The 24182-nt window shown below is 46.9% G+C and overlaps 1 protein-coding gene across 1 annotated transcript in view; it reads right to left on the bottom strand.

Annotated features, from left to right (window-relative positions):
- Positions 1-22118, bottom strand: part of LOC147729777 (claudin-4-like) — a 290882-nt gene extending 268764 nt beyond the window's left edge. The window contains exon 1 of the mRNA XM_086954659.1: positions 22028-22118. The gene's annotated coding sequence lies outside the window, so the exon portion shown is untranslated. The remainder of the gene's footprint in view (positions 1-22027) is intronic.
- Between the last annotated feature and the right edge of the window lie 2064 nt (positions 22119-24182).

The raw sequence follows: 24182 nt of genomic DNA, 5'->3' as shown, positions 1-24182 counted from the left end.
TCTAGACAAGCCCAGAGGACTACCTCCGTCACAACCACAGTGTCTACCACATCAGCTTCGTCGCCTTCAGCGTCGACGACGACGACTACGTCCTCCTCACCTTCAGGTAGACCTGTTTCTTCAATTATTAGCCTAAAATCGTCATCGACGACAAAGACCTTGTCGACGACGAAGAGTACGCCGTCGACGACGCCATCGTCGACGAACCCATCGTCGTCGAAGCATTTATCCAACATCCCACCGTCGACGACCAAGGCGTCAACGAGAGAATCGACGACGAGGACGGCGTCTACGAAAGCACCGTCGACGAAGACGTCGACGACGACTTCGCAGTCGTTGACGACCAAGAACCCATCATCTACTCCACCGTCGACGAGGACCTCGTCGACGACTCCGTCGACGAGGGGCTCGTCGTCAGCGACGGCCCCGTCGACGAAGACTCCGTCGACCAGGGACTCGACGACGACACCGTCGACGAAGACTCCGTCGACGAGGGACTCGACGACGACACCGTCGACGGAGGGCTCGTCGTCGAAGGGGACGATGCCGGAGTCATGGAAACAATCGAAACTAGTTGAAGTATCGACCCTCATGCTACCGCCGTCGACGGTTCCCTCGACGACGACAGGCTCTGTTGTGCAGTCTACAAAGCCTACCAAACCACTAATTACCCCAGAAACGACGTCTCCAAGCAAAGTGGAGAAGCAACCACCTCAAGAAATCTTCCAAAGCGAAGAATCCGAAGAGGATGACCACCTGGATCCCGCAACTTCGGTCTCGGACCTGCACATCAAATGCCAAAGCACTGACGAGGAGCAGGACGACTTCACCTATCAGGAGCACTCTATCCATACTAGTGTCCGCACGGAAGTCACCCCCATGATATGCTTGCCTGCAACCCTTGTTGACGACTTAAGGTTCCCTGTACAGGATTACAAGCAACGCTTTCCAGAGTCAAACAGAGGCGGTCATACGCCTAACGTTCAGGCGCCTCAGGACAAGGGGGATCAGACACCTACCATGCAAGCTCCGGTGTCCGCCCCGAAACAAACTCAGCATCACCCTCAAACCCACCATGACGTCCAGCCTCAGGTGGTGGTCTCTTCGGACGATGATGAGGAGGAGGAGGAACTAGAGGACGGGGAGGTCCAGGAGGTACACTCTGACCACTCGGACCAGGATCACTCAGACCACGATGAAGAGGATGAATATGTGGCGTCATCCCCAGCTTCACCACAACCACGTCATGCGGACTCCCCGCCTGTGGACATTGCCGGCTTCCACAAGCTTGTGGAGAGAGCAGCGAAAAGATTCCATATGGTGGTGGAATCGACAGAAACAGACTGTTTCTTGCTGGATTTTAAGGAGCAGACTCACAAATCCGCAAAAACTATTCCAATTATTGAATTTCTGTGGGAACAAGGAAAGAAATTAATGCTAACACCTGCTTCTGTACCGGCGGTTGTTCCACGCCTAGACAAGAAATACAGAGCACCACTTACGGCAGCGGCTTGCCTCAATGGTCACCCCAAACCAGACTCAGTAGTGACACAGGCAGCCCAGAAACACTCCCGCAACCCTTCCTCACCACTGTCCGCCCCCCCCGGACAAGGAGGGCAGGAAACTTGACACGATTGGGAAACGTTTCTCATCCACATCGGCCATGACCATCAAGGTGGCAAACTCCATTGCCTTGTTGGGGCGTTACAATCGCCAGCTCTGGGAGGACATCGCCCCTTACGTACAGGAACTGCCTGACGCAGTCCAGAGTGAGGTGAAGGCGCTACTAATGGAAGGTCAGTCTTCAGCAGCGGAACTGATTGACTGTGCTATCGACGCAGCCATGACAGGCTTCCGTCAACTGGCGGGGGCTGCTGTCCTGCGACGCCAAGGATGGCTGAGAGCGACATCATTCCGCCAGGAAGTACAATCGAAGGTGCTGGACATGCCCTTCAACGGACAACACCTTTTTGGAGAAAAAATTGACGAGGCACTGCAGGCCATTAAAAAGGACACGGACACTGCAAGGGCACTGGGTACTCTGCAGTCCAGAAACCAGTCCTTTCGGGGCAACAGAGCAAGAGGTCAGTCCTCCTATCGAGGCTCCTATCAGAACAGGTCCTCGTTTTCATACAATCACAAAGGCCAATACCAAAACAAACAGCAACAAGGCCGCCAATCTTCATTTGGAAGATCTAGCTACAGAGGTAAAAATACCAAGAGGGGCGCTGGCGGCCGCCAGTGACCGATTACTCCAGCCAGTCCAACCACCCTCTCCATCCTTTCAAATTGGAGGAAAGCTGACCCATTTCCTCACCAATTGGCAATACCTCACCACGGACCGGAGGGTTCTTCAAATTATTCGATTCGGCCATTCTCTCGAATTCACCTCCATCCCTCCCAATACCCCCCCACGCAGGCGGACGCACAAACACCCGCGCCAGCTTCTAAAGGAACTTTCGACAATGCTACAGAAAGGGGCAATCGAAAGAGTGCCGACATCCTCAAAGGGGATGGGATTTTACTCCCATTTCTTTCTGGTACAGCAAAAAGAGAACAAGTGGAGGCCCATCCTGGATCTCCGGGCGCTCAACACCTTCCTACGGAGCCAATCGTTCAGGATGGTGACAATTCAAGAAATTCTGGGCATTCTAGAAAGAGGAGATTTCATGACATCCTTAGATCTCCAGGATGCCTACTACCACATCCCCATCCTCAGAAGTCACCGGAAATTCCTAAGATTCGAGGTGGCGGGCCGTCACTATCAGTTCAAGGTCCTGCCTTTCGGCCTCAAGTCCGCGCCACGTATCTTCACGAAGTGCCTTGCGCCAGTGGCAGCCTTCCTGCGTCAACTGGGCCACCAAGTCTTCCCCTACCTAGACGACTGGCTGGTGAAAGCACCCTCGCCTGCAGACGCAGTCACATCCTCCAACGCCTGCACCAATCTCTTTCAGCGGCTGGGATTGACGCTCAATCTCAAAAAATCCTGCATGGTCCCCGCAACGAAAATCACCTTCCTAGGGGCCATCTTAGACACGGAGTCCACAAGAGCCTTCCCCTCGAAGGAGAGGACGGACAAGATCTTATCCCTGTCCACGGCTGTGGCGGCAAAGACGCACCTAAAAGTTCGGACTTACACCTCCCTCCTAGGGATGATGTCTTCCTGCATACTCCTCATCCCGCACTGCAGACTCAGAATGCGGCCCTTGCAGGAGGCACTCACGAGCCAATGGACTCAAAGTACTGGCTCCTTCGACGACATTATTCGGATCACACCAAAAATGTCCAAAGGTCTGCAATGGTGGAAGCGGCGCCGGAATCTAACTGTCGGCTTACCGTTTCTCCTTCCAGCGTCACCTCTAGTGATAACCACCGACGCCTCCCTAGAGGGATGGGGCGCTGTTCTCCAGGACCTTCAGATCAGCGGCAGGTGGGACACTCAGGAGAAATCACTCCACATAAACCTTTTGGAGCTAAGAGCCGTGTATCTGGCCCTCCAGGCCTTCTTGCCACGTATCCAGAACTCCCCGGTGCTCGTCAGGACAGACAACACCACGACGATGCACTACCTAAACAAACAAGGGGGAACGCGTTCGCTTTCTCTCTCATGCGAATCGCAGAAGATCTGGAACTGGCTAGTGATGCACGGTATCCCGCTCAAAGCGGAATATGTCCCGGGAAAGGACAACACCATCGCAGATGCCCTAAGCAGGCAAAAATCCCTCTCCCACGAGTGGGAACTATCCGACAGTGCTCTGACTCACATCTTCTCTCTATGGGGAGTCCCGAACATCGACCTGTTTGCCACCAAGTGGAACGCCAAAAGCCCAAGCTACGCAAGTTGGCATCCCCAACAAGGATCACTAGGAAATGCATTTTCCATAGGATGGTCCAGCGCCTTTGCGTACACATTTCCTCCATTCCCGATGATCCCACGGCTCCTCAGGAAGATGAAGGTGGAGCCCTGCACCCTGATCCTAATTGCCCCGTCCTGGCCGAGGCAACACTGGTTCTCGGATCTGCTTCGACTCTCCATCAGATCACCGATCCGCCTGAAACAACACCCGACCCTCTTGACGATGTCCAACGGACAAGTGCAACACCCGAACCTCCAATCGCTCAAATTATCAGCCTGGCTCCTGAGCACAGAGAGTTCGGTGCCCTGAATATCCCACAAGACTGCAAGGATGTATTAGCCAAAGCAAGGGCAGACAGTACGAACAAGACCTACACTCTCAAATGGAAGAGGTTCTGCATGTGGTGTTCGGACCAGGGCCTGCGGCCCCTCGCCATCACCCCTGAACAGGTATTACCATACCTCCTGCATTTGGCTCAGTCAGGACTAGCGCATGCGTCCATCAAAGTTCACCTGGCGGCTATCTCAAGGTTCACCAGAACTGTCACAGGGCCTTCTCTGTGGTCCAGCCGACTGGTCAAACAATTCCTAAAGGGGCTCTACAGATCCTTTCCGAGGCCTCGGAAAGTACCTCCTACATGGCAGCTTAATCTGGTACTCAACCAACTCATGCGTCACCCGTTTGAGCCCATTCATCGTGCATCTCTTAAACACATCTCGTGGAAAACAGCACTCTTGCTTGCTCTAACATCTGCCAGAAGGGTTAGCGAACTGCAGGCTTTATCCATTCAGGAGCCATACATGCAATTCAGACAGGACAGGGTGGTACTGCGACCAAACCCTAAATTCATTCCAAAAGTACCTTCGGACTTTCATCTCAATGAACCAATAGTCCTTAAGTCCTTCTTTGCCAACCCTTCTACGGCAGCGGAAAGGTCGCTGCATTCTTTGGACCTTATGAGGTGCATAAAGTTCTACCTGGACAAGACTAAGGCTCTCAGGAAGTCGTCACAGCTGTTCGTGGCATACAGCAGACCACGAATGGGCCTGCCTCTCACGAAGCAAAGCATATCCAGATGGATCTCCTCTGCGATTTCATTCTGCCACGACAAGGCCGGCCGGCCTCTGAATGATCATGTTACTGCTCATTCCACCAGGGCGATGTCCACGTCAGCAGCGCTGTTTGCAGGAGTGCCAATCCTGGACATCTGCAGAGCGGCGACCTGGAAGTCACCGCATACTTTTGCCAGACACTACTGCCTGGATATCGAACTCCAGAAGGATGCGGCAGTGGGCCAGGCAGTGCTTCGCCATCTCTTTCAGTAAGGTGAGCCTTCCTACATCCCGCCTTCCAGGTATGCACATTCTTGCTCTGATGTTATTCTCTCTATGCTGTCTCATTGTTGTATAATTTATATGCATTATCTAACATGACGGCAGAGCAACTTTACTTTACGAATGTGCTACTATGATTGCTAGCTACTCTGATTCAGGCATGTGAATCTATGAAAGGCACCCCTAATACTGGATAAGAAATGCGTTACTTACCTGTAACAGCAGTTATCCAGTATTGGTGTCTTTCATAGATTCACATGCAACCCTCCCGCCTCCCCTGGAAGGACTCACTTCCCTCTCGGACTATATTACGCCAACCTAGCTGGGTGCGTACGAAAATCTGAGGGACTGAGGCTCCTCCCAGGAAGGTTCTAGAGGGAGGTCGGAGCTGATTGGCTGACTGTGAGAGTTTGGTCCTTTTTACATAAGGACAAGGAAAGGCTACTAAGGGGAGACCCTTAGACCCTTTTTCTCTATGTATGTCTATGGACATTACTTTTTTATTTACCGGAGGCTCCCGTCTCGACGACGGGGAATGATTCAGGCATGTGGATCTATGAAAGACACCAATGCTGGATAACTGCTGTTACAGGTAAGTAACGCATTTCTTATGCCTCCAAGCGCGTGACTGGCTGGGAAATGCCGTGCCCTGTGGTAGCGCTGTGAAACCTGCTGTAATTGACCAAGCGCTAGGGCTCTGCGCTAACTCTGGACCCAGGCGCTGCACTGTTCCAGGCTATTGTGCCAATGGATGGTTTTCCCCCGCACCTGAAGCGCTGTAGTGCCTGTGAAGCACTGTTCCGGTGAGCGCTATATTTGGCCCCTCAGGCGCCACACTTTTCAGGCCTGCTGGGTGCCTCCCTGACTGACATCGCGCTGCTGTCCCCGTACCTAGGGCTGTAACTGTGCCCGCAGCGCGACCCCCCTTTAGGTGCTGTCTAGCCCCTCACTCACCGTGACGTCCGTCGTAGAGCATGGGGCCCAAAGTACTGCTGTAGCCCCCACGGCGGCACCCGGTGACAAGAGAGGGCCGCCGCCTCTGTGTGGAGAGGGCCGGAGTCATCATCGCGGCCTGCCCGATGGTGAGGAGATCCTGCTGTGGCCTCTGGAGGTTGAAGAATGCCGCCTCGTAGTTTGGTCGGGCTTCGCTGGGCCTGAGGCTTGACTCCCGCCTCACGTGACGGGGGCGCCGCGACTTCGGCCGCGCCCCCTCCATTCTGCCGACCGCGCTGCTATTGGCGGCCAGCTCTACTTTGCTGAGGGTCCGAGAACAGAACGCGACACTGCAGAGGGCTCTGAGGAGTAAAGAAGCACCCTCCCCGTCAACGCGGCCCTGTGGCCGTCCCCCGCAGTGCCAGAGACACTTAAGAGGGCCCGGAGAAGAGCGAGGGCCCTCCAGGACAGCAGAAATCTCCGCAAGGGCCTTTAAAGGGCCGAAGATAAAAGGTAATCCCCCAGGGGAGGAGGGCGGAAGGCCGGGTAAGGCCCCGTGTTCGCCCCTCCCCGGGGGAAGATGTCACTGGGCCCCGTTGGCCCTCATTAATTGCTGGAAACTGGTGACTGGGCCCCATTGGCCCCATATAAGGCCTAGAACTAGACAGAGCCCCAAAAGACACCTTGGGATCTCCAATGACAGAAAGTTAACCCCTGACTAGGGGAAGGGGAATTATTAAAGTAACCAGTTGGAATGTAATGTTGATCCTGGCATAAGGGATAAGTTGGTTACCTGCTTTAGTGAAATGTTCTGTTGAAGGCCTTAAGGAAATGCTCCGTATCATCTTAGGCATGGGTTATTCCAGAGTAAAGAGATCCTCAACTTAGTTTGAGGGTGGATGACCCTGACTTAATGAAATGCTGTATTGAATGCCTAATGAAAGGTTCATTTAAAGATGCTTTAGTGAACGTCTATTGAAAGGCTCATTTTAAAATGCTGTATTGAATGCCTAAAGAAAGGTTCATTTAAAGATGCTTTGAGTAATGCTCTAGGTAATGAAATGTAGCTGAAATGTTTATTCCTGAGAAAGGAAAGGTTTAACGTTGAAGAAATATTTTACTCTTATATAAGGCACTATTTATTCCTTCCAGCTAGGAAAGGTTGTTGCTGTGTAAAGAAACGCTATCTCTTTTCAGACAGGATTATTGAAATGTAGTGATGGGAAGCTTTTAAGGAGATAGATATTCATGTTGAAATGTTTACCCCTACTTCACTAAAGGTGTTAATCCGGCTGAAGGAATGGCTAACGCAATGCCTATCCAGGGTTTCTGAAATGGGCATATTTACAATGAAAAGGTTACGTCTATTGTTGAACTGCGTAATACCTACTCCTACTAGGGGTCATTCCTAAAATGGTTGTTCCTAATTAAGGAACTAGTTAAACCTGCACAAGGGATGTTTATACTTAGGAAATATTTGCTCCACACTTAGGGCCCGATTCACAGAATGAACTTAAGACTCAATCCTAAACGTACTACTATTTTGGTATTCACAGAATGCACTTACTACTTTTGGCATTCACAGAATGAACTTACTACTTTTGGTATTCACAGAAGTTAGGATTTTGTCTTAAGTCTGTCTTAAGTCTGTCTTACGTTTGTCTTAAGACAAACTTAAGACAAAATCCTAACTTCTGTGAATACCAAAAGTAGTAAGTTCATTCTGTGAATGCCAAAAGTAGTAAGTGCATTCTGTGAATACCAAAATAGTAGTAAGTTTAGGATTGAGTCTTAAGTTAATTCTGTGAATCGGGCCCATAATGCCCTGTTTATTCCTGCACAAGGAGTTGTTACTGTTTTGGAACTGTGTAGCCCTGATCTAGGGAATCTCTACTCCTACTGGGAGAGATGCATAAATTGGTCATTCCTGATTAAGGAGATGGATATACTCGCACTAGGGGATGTTTATTCTAATGACATGTTTTCTCCTATACAGTGCTATATTTACTGAAACCTACAGTTATTTATTCACCTATTTATAGTTGGTGAAACATGGGTGAAATACCTGCAGGAACAAATGCCATGTTATTTGGTTGTCTCCTTAATGCATTTTTACAGGTGCTGTCAAGAAGCAAGGCGAAGGACAGGCCTGTGGTTTTCTGAAAATATATGTATCTAATATCTGATATTTATTGAATATTTACTATTTATCTAACTAATATTTATTGATCCAATATTTAATATCTATTGATTATTTAATATCTATTCATCCAATATTGATTGCAAGTTTTGAGACATATGTATTTTAAATGAACTTGTGATTTCCCTGATCCTGCTCTATCTATCTATCTGATTATTTATCTTAATACAAATCACTTGTTTTTATACAAGCTCTGGAGTGGAGTCATTTATTGCGTGCCCAGGTTTCTGTCTCAGTGTGAGTGTGTGCTGCATGATCGCTTAACACGTGTGCTTTCGGATGCCTACCCACTCGTGCCATGCTACCCTAGGGGACTCGTGACCCCAGTTCCAACAGTGGGTGTGTGGTTGGAAGTGACTAGTCTTTGCTTTGAGACTGTCTGGGAAGTGTTTTCGTGCTCTGCGTGACCACTGAGGTGTGGTTATTGTGTTATGGGACACTGCACTTGGCAGAGTAATGGATGAGGAAGTGTGAAAGACAGACATGCATTTTTGTAGTTTGTGGTTTCCTGAATAAGTAGCTCTACAGGTCACTTGTTGTGTTGGTAAATTTAGTTTTATGTTCTCAGCTCGATTTCCTATTCAGGTTGTTGTGGCACAAGGCCGTTGAATCAGAGATCTTATAGATTTGGGTGAGGTCACAGGTGTAGAGGAAGAGAGGGGGGAACCATAGGTTTCTGTGGTTGGACCTTTGATGTCTGGGGAAGCGTACAAAAATGTAAAGTTGTACTCCGATGTTGCTTAAGTACTGCTAGCGTGCTGAAGAACCTTCTGTGCTGCAGTCCATTACCGCAATGATGCTGTGTATGAAACTGGTCCTACTCTTTGGTGCTGGCGCTGCTCCTTCTCTGCTTGTGACCTTGGATCCACATGGTGACCATTATCCATGGACCCTGGCCCTCCATTGCCTGAAGAACCTGTGAGATGACTGTGTTCCCAGTGCCAAGGTTTCCTCTGCAGCCCTGTACCGTATTTTTAGTTCCCTGGGCATTCATGTCTATTTCTTTCCCAGTGTTTACTCCAGTCCATGAAGTGCCCCTCTTTGTGATGGGCAGAGCTTCAGGGTACATATTATACAGCGGGAAATGCCATGTTGGCAGATGCCACAAGACCCATTCTTCTCAGTAGCTCTTGTGAGCAATGGAGTTCCAATACTTGCTTCCCTATAATATGTGCCCCCTGGGTTTTCCATTGGTAAGGTCTATCAAATATGTCTGCAGGGGGGGCCCTTCCTACAACATCAGATATACAGGATGAATTGTCAGCTTTCAGATTGAGAGAACTTGCACTGTCCGCCTGGAGCTCAGTTCGCTTCCCCAAAACACCTGCTGCACAGGCCACACGTCTGGACCGTCCAGTGGGCATAGTCTCTCTTCACAAGTGTAAACTGTCTTCTGTATTGTTTGGACAACAGTGGTTGGGCCAACAAAAATGCTTTGCACTTTCTAGTATGCCAGTGCATCGGTGGCCATTTAGTATATCTTTCTTATGTGAATAATAACATTCTCTGGGCCCAAGACAACTCGTGGACAGTAAACCATAATAAAAGCAATTTATACAAAAAGACTAGGGGCCCAATTTAGAGTTTGGTGGTGAGGGTACTCTGTCGCAATAGCAAAGGAGTACCATCGCTGCCATCTTCTTGGTTCACCTGATTTAGGGCTGGGTGGACCCACATTCTGTCAATTATGGAGCCCACTTCTGCTCCGTCACCTACATTCGAAAGCCTGACGGAGTATGGGCCATTCAAGGTAAGCCATTTGACCATTCACCCAATTTAGAGTGGACCGTCAGATGGCTTATTTTTGGCTTGTCACCGGACTAAAAAAATGACCCCCAAACCATGGGAGAAACCCTCCCATGGTGTAGGGGACAACAGTTTTAAATTTTTCAAAAACAAACTCCTGCATTGCGAGTTCGTTTTTTTGAAAAATGTAAACTTTTTAAAAGGTGTGACGGCTGGCCATCATGTTTGACAGAGCTTGTCGCCAAACTTTCCCATCATAGACAGGAACCGCCATGGCCGCCGTTCCTGCAAATGTATAGAGATGTCCGCAGGGATGACAGACATCTCTCAATTTGGCGGGCAGACTAAAGACAGGGTGGTGAACATTAAGTCATCTGGAACCCTGTCTGCCTTTACTCCATCCACCAAACCTTAAATCAGGCCATAAGGGCCCTATTTTGGGTTTGGCTTTATGCGGCACTCCTTCGACTCTGCCAAGCCTGCGATTGCCCAATCGGTTTAAAGTAGAGGCACTGCGATGTTACTACTGGCAAAATCTTCACTTTCTCTGCTGGCGGTAATCCCTAACCCCGTGGCGCACTTACAGAATTTGTTTTCTCAGAACAAAAAAGTTTACATAGCAGGTACTTTAAACAGGGCGCCTGCTCAGCAAACATTTCATGCGGTGAAGGTAACTGTTATGGCAGCGGCTCCCTTCACAAAATAGGGAACACCGCCATGCATGCAGGGATCTCTGAATATGGCGGATAGTCGTTTGCCAGAGGTCATGACCTCAACACCCATGCAAGACCGGAGGACCATCCACCAGGGGATACATATGGCCCTAAGTAGTTTTAGGCACTCCAACAATAGATGATGATATTGTCACACTATTTGGCCCAGTGGTCGGTTGTATGTCACTATACTGAGCCGGTCAATATGGAGCTACAAAAATACTGCATCATCTACATTGCATTTGCATTTTTACAACCAGGAGTAGCCCATGGTCCATTTATTTACAGGAGTCATCAGATACCCTCCAAATAGATCTGTTGGTACTAAATAAGCTACTGCTTTTGCACACAGCATTAAAGACTATTTTGAAAAGCAGCACAGCCAAATTGAAGAGCACGCTGATACTTGAAGCACTGGCAACCTCGTACAATCATCCACCCTGTCTGAGGCCCCAACCATACCTACACTGCAGGGGCGGCTCCTCAATTAGGGCAGAGGAGCGTTACCCCACTGCTTTCTTGCCGTGCGAGAAGCAGAAACATAAAATGGTATTTTAAATCCCATTTTAGGTTTCTGCTTCTCGCACTGCGAGAAAGCAGAAGGGTATGCCTGGCGGGCAGGTGGGCAGGTCAGGGAGAAGCATTGGTTTGCCCAATGCTGTGGGCCCTGACTGTTTGGTCAGCCCTTTGGGGCCGACTAAACCAGTCATGCTCACTAAGCATTCATGCAGCCTACATAGAGAAAATGACCTCCCCATAGGCACCGGGCTGGGTGCTCTACCTGCCAATCACAACGCTGCCATTGGAGCAGTTTGATTGGTTTAGGGGAGAGGAGGGAGGCTGCCTGTTCCAGCCAGAGGCAGCAAAGCATGAAAGCAGCAGGAAAACATGGGACTCGGCCAGGAGCGGAGGCGGCGCAGGACCCAGTAAGGTGTTTCATTTGTTTCATTAAATTCCCCCTGTGAATCCCCTTGAGACATGACCCCCACACCCCACCCGCGAGTCGTGCCGGCCGCGACAGCTACACTGCTCAATTGGTGAAGCGGGCCTTAAACAAAATAGTTGCAAGGATGATGAGCCTGCAAGTTAAAAAAACAAATCCAAAATGGCCGGCCTCTCTAAGATTGTGAAGTGCAGGCTGTATGGCTATGAACCAGTCTTTCAACTATAGATTGTGCAGCTGTCCGATGTTGTTCCACACCAGATGCGCCCTTTCAAAGCCCTTTTCTGTGCCACCGTATAAGAACCTGCAACAAGGCTAGGAATTTTGTTCTTACCACAATGGAGCCAACCGAACTAGACAAATTTGTTAAATATGCCAGAGTGGAGTATATGGCCTTTTAACAGACTGCCCAAACCTAAAAGAATGGAGTATGTTAAATCTATTCTCATGAAGACCTAAGTAGCATTCAGTCTTGAGTGCCTATCACGGGCAAGTCCACGGACACTACTCCAATGCTATTCTGCGCACGTGTAGCACTTGGACATGGACATGTCCTTGCCACAGACGTCACTAGTCAAACCTTGCTGCTATGGAGTCTAGTCACTTTTCCAAAATGTATGCACTTTACAATTGTTTCTACGATTATAAAGCATTAATGTCGGCTGTCAATTTAATCCGTTTATCTTTTTTTTTTTGCTTTCCCCTAAAATGGTGTTATTTGTTATGGTCTTTAAGCATCCCCTTCCAAGGACAGTTGGACTTATAGCGAATCGGGCAACCATCTAGCATGATTTGGTTTGCGGCAAATTCAGACAATGGTTAAATTATTATTCTAATGTATTTTTACACCTTTTAACATGTTTGTGTAATTTTAACATTGCTGAATCCACATATATATTGTAAAGATTTTTAATAATCACACAATAAAAGTTACCTTGATTGATTGATATTTGCATTACTTAACTCCACATACCATATACATACATACATACTCACATACTTACCCTACACTTACCAGTAATAATTTAGATCCATATGCTAGATGCAATATATTTGTGTTAGAAATATCAGGTGTAATATGGTGACCCTGTGCCGCATGTTCTTACCTTCTGAAGAATAAAAAGCGGAATTTACCCTACTGGGCCTGGAACCTCATATAAACTGGACATCAGGAAACGGATATTTCAGATGATTCTCTTATTTCAATCACAGGAACAAGGAACCTCTTTAGCAGCAAGTTCCTCGTTTAGTGTTGTGGGAGGCATTGCACCCCCATACTTGAAACTTAAGACTTGCTCTTGGCCATTGCCTACATCCACCAAAACAGCTCTTACATTTTATACTCTCAATATACTTTTAATGTATTTATTGAGATCAACAAGGGCAGCTGGGCAAGCAGTGCTGTGATGGCAACAAAAAGATGGTGCATAAGGCCATCAACCATTATCAAAGTTTTTATTTGGAAAAGTATAGAACACAATGGTTAGATACGGCATCTGATGTTTGGGAGAGCGCCTCGTCAGCGGTAGTAAGCGCTATATAAATATAATTACATTTACAGACACAAAACATTTATTATGTAGAAACACTGACATTGGGGACATTTAAGAGAGATTGAGAGGTGAAAGAGTCCAGATAAGGTATATGGGTAGATGTTTCTTTATGTTTTATTGCTTCTTATCTGAGGAGGTTCAAGCCAGTGCCCTACCCTTTGCATGAGTCTGAGTTGTGCTCAGAGGTTTATGGTCAGTTCAGGCGCCTGTTCACTCCTGTTTGCTCTCAGACTCTGAATCTGGTTTTGTGTGTTTGCATAATAAGCATTTGCAATACAATAGGTCTTACCTTTACAGGACTTTGAGCTATTGGCACTGTAAATGTCAATAGCTTAAATTCTTGCAAATATGAGACCTATTGAATTGCAAATATTATTTTTTTCCAAGCACCCCATGCCGCGTTTGTACTTAATTGAAGCAAAGCCCCTTTCTTTAGATGAGCAGCATCTAAAGAAAGGGGCGTGGTCTCTATTAAGTACAAAGCAAACAAAAGGAGATGATGGGCCGAGCGCTGAAACTTTTCAGACACTCATCCCGAGTCACAGATCTGGGTTGAATCCATCATCGTTCTTTAGCTCACTTCACCAACCCAGTTCAGACCCAGCTATATGCAATCAGTATTGACCCTGTGCCCCATGGGAACAGTCCAGAACGAGCTGGCAAACCAGGTCTTCCCTGGACCAGAAATAAGAATCTTGGGACCGGTTTCGGGGTAAAAGCCTCATCAGCCAGGTTAGCTTAAATCCAGTGATACAAAAGGGGATGATGGATGAAGCGTTTGAGCAAATCAAACACTCAACCCCAGTCAATTAAATTCAGTGGCAAAGACAGCAAGGACAAGCACGACATGGGGCACTTGGAAACAGCTCAAACAAAAATATGTGTAAAACAATAGGTGTTGCATTTGTGAGATTTTAAGCTATGGTCATTTACAATGCCAATAGCTCAAACTCTCCTAAATGCAAAACCTATGTAATTCTAAACAAGCGGCCGTCATTGTCCCGGCTACTTGGAACGTGAAAGTGCGCATGGCACACTGACCATAAGGAAAGCACCTTGTGCCTGCAGTAGGGCAAAACCCATTAAAGAAAATAGTGCTTACAGAGTACATAACATAGACGGTGTCACAACTGAAGTAAAAGGGCCAGTCCTCATGGGAGGTTACATATGAAGACAAGGCGGTATTAAGGAGGGACTAACAAGCCGATTACTGAATCAGAAGCCATCATTTACAAAGGACAAAGACACAGGCCAATGAACAATATGGGCAGAGAGTGGGCGGAGCTTCAAGCGCGTACTCTAATACAGCATGCCACGCAGAGCAGTGCATGCGCTGCCCAGGCTGGACCTAAAAATTGTATAACCGTGGTGTGGATTCATCATGGAACAGGAGGGGTAAGGGGGCACTGAGAAGTAATAAGGGGAATGTAGAGGGACGGGATGGGTGGTTAGAGTTAGAGAAGCGAAGGAACAGCACGCCATGCCAGTGTCTGTATAGTGTTTACTGCCATATTTAGGCTGCATCAAAGCGCTACGTGGAATCAGCCAGGAAAGAAGGCGCTTGTACTGGGTCTCAAACGCCCTATCAGCATGAACTTAGAAGGCCGAGGGACAGGTGGGTGTTGTTCCAAGTGTCTGAAGCCAGGCGCTTTCCACTACCAGAAGGAAACAATCCTACCCTAGCCCTGCTCTGTGACTTCTCTGAGGAGCACAAGGCACCAACAGCATAGGCTAAAATTCCATGCAGACCAGTTGTAACACAAACTGTTAGGGCCCTCATAGGAATGTAATATGACCCCAAAGTTGCCTGTATCTTAGAGTTATTCTTTGGCCTTTAGCTGAGTAGGACTGCAGAGCCCCGTTTCCCCAATCCGCTGCATACCTGCACTGCTGGCGCCCTCTGTTGTTGATTGAACCAAGAGCACACGAAGCCTTTAAGGGCACCTTCTGGGAGGCCTTCTCTTTGACTGGGTCTCTGCATTGCAGAGAGCGTCTAGTGAGCACTGAGAGCACAGTGTACAGTACTGAACTGCCCTGAGCTGCTGCTGCTAAAAGAAAAGGCAAGTAAAAACAAGCATTTGCATTGCAATAAGTCTTACATTTACGGGATGTTTGAGCTATTGGCATTGTAAATGACAATGCATTTTTTTATGTTTTTGTTTTTAAAAGGCATTGTCATTTACAGTGCTAATAGCTTAAACTCTCGGAAATGCGTGACCAATTGCATTCTAAATGCTTGTTTGTAAAACGCGCCCTATGCCGCGCTTTCACTTTAATGTCGGCCACGATGCTTTCTTTAGACGACTCCCGTCTAAAGAAAGGGGCACGGCTGCCATTGCAGGAAAAGTGCGGTATGGGGCGCTTAAAAAAAAAAAGCACTTGTTTAAGTTGCCAAACAAATGGATTTTTCTTGTAAAAGCGCCCCATGCCGCCATTTTACTTTAATGGCGGCTACACCCCAATCGTTAGAAGCAGCTCATGTAAAGAACGGTGCGCGCCCGCCATTAAAGTGAAAGCATGGTATGGAGTGCATTGAAAAATAAAAAGCATTTGTTAAGCAGCACAGCACGTGCAGAAGTGTTGTGCAGGCAGTGCTTAGCTTGTAAAAAAAAAGAGGTGCTGGTGCCAACATTTTTGCCAAGGAGCCCACAGCCCACTTCTACCTCCGGTGAGCCCCACTTACAACACTCGTACTGCCTCAGTCTCTATCTTCTACCCCTTCTTTGTTGTCTGTCCTCTATGTCTTTGCTCTAAGAGTCTATCCTCTCACCTCTCTAATAGTTTTCTATCGTCTTTGTCACACCTGGTGCTTTCCCTTATTCCCTGTATTTCTGATTTGCCCTCTATTCATTCTACCCCTGCCCTTTTTCCTCTTCACTGTTATCCAAGTTCTGCTCTCTCTCCACTCGATCTTGGCTCATTACTACCACTCTTCTAGCAGTGATTAGCGGTGTCTCCGTTTTATCACTTCTCAGCTTTTTTCTTCTATCCTGTCCTCTACATCCTTTCATTCTAACTTTTCTCTTCTTATTGCTCTCTTCTTTACATCATGGCTGCTTTCTCTTTGTCTCTGATTTGCTGTCCTCCTTTTCTTCTACTTCACTCAGCTTTATGTCTCTCCTCTCTTGTTGTTTCTTTCTCCTTTTTACCCTTGCTCTCTCTCATCTAGAACACTGCTACTGGCACCCCTGTTTCCAGCCTGTACATTTCCCTGCTATTGTGAACTCCACGTTTTCTTGTTGTCATTCTTAAAGAAGAGGAAGATGACATGGATTTGACTTTCCTACCTATACCGAGTGCAAGAACAAAATGTGCAACAAATGAAAATTCTTTTTTCGTGCATATTAATCAGTGTGGTATGACTGGGTTTATTGCGGAACAGGCGGCTGCCCAAGCACAGCAGGTTGTGTCACTGCTAGTGCTGCCTCTAATTAGTAGATCCAGGGATGACGAGGACATTAGTATCCACTGCTCAGCTTGCTGTGACCCTACTGTGCTACAGCACAATCATTGCCCCCGGCCCTAATGCTGCCAATGCCAGTGAGTATGGCGGTGGCTCCTAGGACTCATGCACGCTCAGCAATTAGCATGCTGGGAGGCAGCAGCATCGATACTACAGGTGGCTCCATGGCGCAAACAAGTTGTGGTGGGCAGCATCGAGCACGTTGAAGATTTAGCAGCAATGCAGGGCTGCAGCCAGTTTTACAGTCCTTTAGGGGCTGGCATCCGGATGCTCTGCTATAAATCCTTCTGGCACTACAGCTTGCTACGCTCTTGTCTGTGTAGTCCTTGTGGATGGCAGTGGCCTTTCCATTTATGTAATCTAAAGCATCGGTAGCTCCTGTGTCCAGCCCGCGTCTGTGTGAAGTGCTACAGATCCAGAGACACACCCCAGTACAGGGGCAGCGCGATCCTGCCTGGATTTGCATTGCCACGGGTCGAGCCTGGAGGTTTCAATAAATTAGCGTTTTAATGGCCCGCAGTCATCAGTCTGTGACCTGTAGTTCAGGCCCAGTAATCCCTTTGGGTCCTGAATTTCCTTCCGAGGTCAGTGAGTGAGCTTTTGAATCACGCTTCAGTTCACTTCCTAAAGCGCGCGACTCTTCCGGGCCCCAGGTTATGCTACTCTGCCTGCACAGCAAGACGAAAGTCCACACTTACTTTCATTTATTCTTCCTCATGATGAGCCCTCACACTCAAGTTCCAAATGCGCCCTCGCAGCTTCCTTGCCTCAACTCCGTCATGAGCCAGCCCACAGCTACAATTATCCAATGGGAGGCCTTGGCTCAGGCAGTGGCGGGGTGCCGCAGACTCAGGGAATAGAAAGCAAGCTATTGTACATGCCTGCCTGGAGAGGCATACTCCGGCCTGCCTATGAATACATGCCAGCCAGCCACCATGCAAGGTATGTTATTTTTTTTATTTTTTATTTTGACAATTAATATTGAAACCACCAGCTGCAGGGTCAGAAATTGTAGCCCTGGCCCTGTGAAATAAATGCAGGTACTGAGCATCGGAAAGCACCGGCTCAAATTAAGCACTGTGTGCAGGGAGTTTTTTTGAAAGATAAAGGGCAGCGTCCATGTTTTGGCACCGCGCTGTCATGAAAGCAGGGTTGGGTAGGGAGAGCATGTCGTGCCTGCAAAAGCAGCTAGTTTAAAGACATTAAAGAAAACAATGCTCCCAGATTGTAGTTAAAACAGACTGTGTAACAACACAAGTAAAATGTCCATTCCTCATTGGAGGTTACAAATGCAGACAAGGCATTACTAAGACAGGAATAACAAGCCTATTCACGAATCAGAAGCAACCATTTAGAAAGGACAGTAGCAGGAGCCAATTTAAAAGATGGGCGGAGAGTGGGCGGAGCTTTAAGTCCATACCTGAATACCGCAAGCCTCGTAGAGCAGCGCATTGGCTGCCCAGGCTCGACCTACAATATGGCAGAACTACATTTAGGGCTGGCAGGGCATCATGTGAAATGCAAGAAATAAGGCATGTGGACAGTACAGAGAGGACCTGCAAGACAGTCAGAGAGATGCACCTAAGCACATTTTGCTGGACTGCCCTCTCCAACCTGCCTCATTGCTGAACTCACAGGCTTAAAGACCTGCTCCATTTTTCGTGGAGTGTCATGCTAGTGGCTTGCTGCTGTGTAGAGCGCTTCATAAACTGCTATGGAGCTCTTCGGTTAATCACAGTATTTCATTGCAATCATGTTTGCTAAGAGAAAGTTAGTGAAATGTGAGATTTCTGTGCTAATTAAATTTTTTTTAAAAGCTCCCTTTGCCCAGGAAACGCTAAGATGCGGTCCGGCAGGGAAGCTGAGTAGGTGTACGTGTGTGGCGTCTCCAAGCTTGAAGTAAGTTCCTTTCTTCCAAACAGGTTGCACACGATACAAGGGAGTAGGCAACACCCTCGCAGCTTGCAAAAAGCATAGAAAATCCACTACCGAGCATTTGAAAAATGGCAAACAATCACAGCCGCATCTCCATTTTTCTCCTGTCTTCCCTCAATTTTTATCCTTCATGACAGGATTGTTTCATAGGAGACACCGCTACCCCCGAGACCATGAGGTGCGATTACGCACATTGACAAGTAATAATTCTCATTATATTAATCGAATTATGTTGTTGTGTGTGTGAAATAACGTGTGTTAAAACTGTCATATTAAGTCCTGTGTTATTTTTATGTGTGAATTCACGCCACGTACCACCACTTGTGTTTATTAACTTTCGAGCACAATCACTGGAACGTTGAAAGCTTGCACGCACCAATATGGAGCAAACCACCCATATTGACATGCAGCATGGGTGAAATAATGTGTACCCCCGCTCAAAGGAGAGGGGTTTATTTCTAATCTCTTTCCGTTTATATTTCAGATATACTACCATAAATAGGAATCGTATGTATTTAGACGCATGCTTTTATTAGTAGCAGCGTTCATTGTTTTTCTTAATATTTTAGCTTATCTTTAATTTCCTTTTAAGGTTCAATTAAGAGTGGCAAACACAGTGCTGGTCCCTGTGTGGTCCTGAGGAAGAGCTAGGGGAAGCTCGAAACATGTCGACCATACACTGATTCCCTTCTCATTATACATAGGTACACAGTGTCTATCCCATTTTTAACCATACCCATCTAGGAGCAGGAATAAAAATTATTTTAGGCCCACTAGAACGGTATTTTTAAAATCACTAACACCCACTCCACTTCACATTGCACTACACATAGTCTTCCAAAAAGTGCTCCTACGTAACTCTGCAAGTCGTAGCACGCCCCAGTTCGTAGTGAGCTGGGATGGCCCCAATGATGACGCATGTCACCATGGGGAAACCCTGGTGAGTGAGGGTGACTCAAGAAAGATTTTTTTTTTCTTTCTTTAGGGTTTGCTTCTGACCACAGTGGCCAGTAACACTAAACCACGAACTAGGTCTCTGAACCCAACACTTTGGGTTTTTGTCTGGCTAATTAAATGTGTGACACCTTCTCAGGAAGCTTTGCATATCAGCCTAGCGCCAAACACAGGATCTTAAAAGGGGGGATCTGATATCAAACAAATGGTATTCTTGAGAGTCCGCATTTTAAGGTGAGCTCCCCCCACCTGCCGTTACACCAGAAAAACAATGAACTCATTGAAAGAGTATGGTGACACTCAACCAACAGCAGCAAAACTACCCAACAGGGAGCACAGACACAAGCTTTGGATTCAACCAGCAGGCCTATCCATAATGTTAGAAAGATCATTGAGCTCTTACCCACCGTATTGTGAATGGACGGAGACTATATCCCTGCTGCTATTTACTTTGGCTGCTTTTGCAGACATTTTGTCTAAGAAGTGATGCTGTATACAAGACATACATACTTTGGGAGCTTTTTGACATTTAAATTTGACAATGTTTGAGCGACCTACTTTGGATACCATTTTGAAATATGTCAATGTACTCTCTAGCAGATTTTAAATTGCTACTCCCTCATAGTGTGATATCATTCTTCTCATAGAGGGTCTACAAGAATGATGCCAGTCTCTTGTCCTGTCCTGATGAAGACACCACATATTTATTACACCACGGGTTGAAACGTTAAGTGATATAACAATGGACTTTTTTTTTAAACAAAATTCTTTATGGAACACAGCTATGATAACATCATTGAAATGTATGCTTTCTTTGTTAGGTGGTATAATATATAACAATTCAACAATTGTCTAACATCTACTCATGTTCCACATCATTGATGGTACACTTAATTGCCTGCACTCTGACACCATGACTAATCACTAATAAATAACAATGATAACGTGTATCCTGTAAGTTTTGCTAGAACACCATGATCAACTACCCACAACTAAACACAGTCTCAATAAATAAAAAATAACAGAACATAATCACCAAACCATCACCATCTATGGGATGGAAACCAAGGCCAACCCTTCTCACCAAAACATTGTCTATCTATAACAACAAAACATTGATGGAATGCCATGCTGGTACTGGGACACCACAACCAATCACTTGCACCAATACGTTTGCTTTCCCTACCAAACACAAATACCAGAACATCGTCAGCAATCAACCACTAGAGTCAGCAGTAAAAACACAAAATAACACATCAGCAGTAAATCTATGTTGTCCCTGGGACACCTTAACCAATAATAAACCAATCAGTTGTATTTGCCTACTAAATAGAAACAACGTAACATCGTCAGCTATCAGTCGCTGTCACCAGAACACCGAGACCAATCACTCTCATCAAAACAGTATTTATCCGTAACAAACAAAACCAGCACAACATATGCAGTAAACCATGTTGGCACTGAGACACCATAAACAATAACTTACACCAACACTTTTTATTTCCCTACTAGACATTAACAACAGGACATCGTCAGCAATCAGTCGCTGGCACTGGAAAACCCAAGACTAATGACTCTCATCAAAACAGTATCTATCCGTAACAAACAAAAACAGCACAGAATAGGCAGTACATCTTGTTGACACTGAGGCACCATCACCAATCACTTACACCAACACTTTTTATTTCCCTTCTAAACATAAACAACAGAACATCGTCTGCTGCTGGCAGTGAGACACAAAGACTAACCCTTCTCACAAAAACACTATCTATCCATAACAAACAAAAACAGCGCAACATTGGCGGTAAACCGTGCTGATACTGGCACACCACAACCAATCACTTACACGAATACTTTTGTTTCCCTAACAAACAGAAATAGCAGAACATCGTCAGCAATCAACCACAGGCACTGTGGCGCCAAGACCAACCACAAAACGTAAGAAACTACAAAAAGAAAACTCAACATCGGCAATAAACCATCGCTGGAACACAATAACCAATCACTTTCCCCAATATGTTGTCTTTCTTTGCTAAACAGACTTTCCAGAACATCGTCATCTTATCACTGCGAGCCCCGTAACACCACATAACCAATCACACATGCCAAAACGATGCGGTAGAACTCAACGTAAACTATTTTACAAAGGTTTCTGATCGCTGCCCAGGTTTTGGGCAAGAGCGCCGTGAAAGTAACGGAGGCTTAGAGGGTATGAGTCTGTCTTTACTTGGTGCTGTGTGTGCCGGGGAATGATTGCAGGTGGATATCTTCTAAACCCTTGGCGCGAGCAGAGCTTCCTGCTCTGGAGATGCTTATCAGTGGGTTGTCTTAGTCACGCCACACTCGCAGTTTTATCTCCCCCAGGACAGCAGGCGAAATGAGCGGAATTTGCTTACCTGAACAGGTTCTGCTGGTAGCTGCGGGCGCCGCGAACGAGAAGAGTCCAATTTGCATAGTTTCACCTGCGGGCAGGTGGGAGGAGGATGCTCCCGCGGGGGGCGGCGCGGATACCTGAGGTGCGGCGAGGGAGGCCACGGCAGGTGCGCCGCAGGAACTCCATATAAGGAAGGGCGAGGTGGCCACTGGAGACGGCAAGCAGAGAGCAAACAGCGGCCAGGATGCTGATGCAACGGCGCCTGACCCGCCCGGCCTACTCTCTGTTTGGGTTTCTGTTCCAGGGGCAGGCCGCGTTGTTGATGTCCCGCACAGGTGGCACTCGCGGCCGTTTGCTGTCAGTTTTAGTCATTGTCTGACTCCTGACAGTGACGCACCAAACTTCCCCCAAAACACAGCGTCGGGCACGGAGTTCATTTTGGGATGCACCTGTTCCGTGAATCCGAACCGGAGGTGCGCGAGCATCGTTTTCTTACATTTCTGTTGACAAACATTTGTAAACCCAACCTCTCACCCCCCAGCACCGCACACTCAATAGTCAGAAACTGGGTTGAATTTGGCCTCTGTGTGTTGAACTCATTCCTCTACCTCACCACAAGAGCTCGACGCCATCTTGGATTGTGCTGGGACAGCCCCCAAGTCCCCGACTTTCGGGCGGCCAGATTCAGCTTGCTGATATTTCGTGAGCATCTGAACTTTTTTAAAGATCAGGGTTGGATATGGGGCTTTAGGTGAGATGAGCTACACAGGGCGAAATTAACCAGGCCCCAGTGAGAGTAAAAGGAAGCTTTATTAGGACAGGATGCAGTTCTGAAACTCATTGGCATTATAATATAGAATTCATTGCCTCGCTAATACGATAACAAAAACCTAATACACCGCTTCCTTAAAACCTCCCCAATAATAACATCCCCAAATCAATCATACAACATTCAGTCTTCACCATCCCCTTTCTTTCATCCATTTACCTTCACACATGACAAACACCACTCCCCTGTGGTCCCCCTGCCAAAACCTCCTCTGCAATGTCCACCAACCCTTCCGGCCTGTGTTGAGCTCCTCAATTTCTAACACCTGTCCTAAGCAACAAATAAAGCCCCAGAACTGCAGACCCCAGAACGATCTAGGATACAATAAATAAATAGTTAAGGAAGGAGGGAGGGACAAGCAATAACATTTCCCCTAACCTGCAGACCACAGCATCAAAACGACACAAAAAACCTAAACCACCCTAATGACAGTAATAACCCCCACCCACCGTGCAAAATTAACTAATAGTATCATCCCAAAAGCCTGGAATTCATCATTCCAGGCTTTTGGGGTGATACTATTAGTTAATTTTGCTGAAGCTACCCGGAGGTGAACATTATACAGATGGCACCCCCAGGAGACCTCATCGGGCGAAATGGCGAAATAAACTAGGCTCCAGTGAGAGTAAAAGGCTGCTTTATTAGGACAGGTATGCAGTTCTGAAACTCGTTGGCATTACAATATAGAATTCATTGCCTCACTAATACAACAACAAAAAATCCTAACACCCCTCCACTCTTAAAACCTCCTCTCCAACAATAAAATCCCCACATCAAGAATACAACATTCCGTATTCACCATCCCCTTTTTGGTATTCGGTCACATTGAAAGAATGCAAGTTAGCTTGTAAAAAACAATATGTCTGGAGATTGGGCCATGATTCCGGGGCCAGGGAAAAGTATAAATCCTGCCTCAATAATTATAAAGGAATGATAGTGAGGGAAAAGACAAAATATTTTACGCAGAAAATTGAAGGGGCAAAATACTCTTACAAAGAACTGTTTAATACAGTCTTGTCCCTCACATCTCCACGCACCCCACATTTTGTGCCTACGCTGTTATTGTGTGATAAGATTGCTAATCACTTTTTGAATTAAGTGGAAACTGTTTTTAATTAGGTCTATCACCCAATGGCCTTGGGGGAGGGGGATACTCATTCCGTTGGCCAGAACCCCCAGACAGCACATGATGGTCCGGGCTTTACCAAATTTGCTAATCTCAATAGCACACAAGTAGGAGACTTTATTGCCAAGACCACATCGGGATACCGTTGGACCCTTGCCCAGCCACAGCTTTAAAATTGGCGGAAGAGGTCATTGATGATGATTTGACCAAACTTTTTAACTC

The sequence above is a fragment of the Lissotriton vulgaris genome, chromosome 2_1 (genome assembly GCF_964263255.1).
Source record: "Lissotriton vulgaris chromosome 2_1, aLisVul1.2, whole genome shotgun sequence".
NCBI classification, from domain to species: domain Eukaryota; kingdom Metazoa; phylum Chordata; class Amphibia; order Caudata; family Salamandridae; genus Lissotriton; species Lissotriton vulgaris.
Note: the sequence above shows the minus strand (reverse complement) of the source record. Positions and strands in the feature narration are given on the sequence as shown.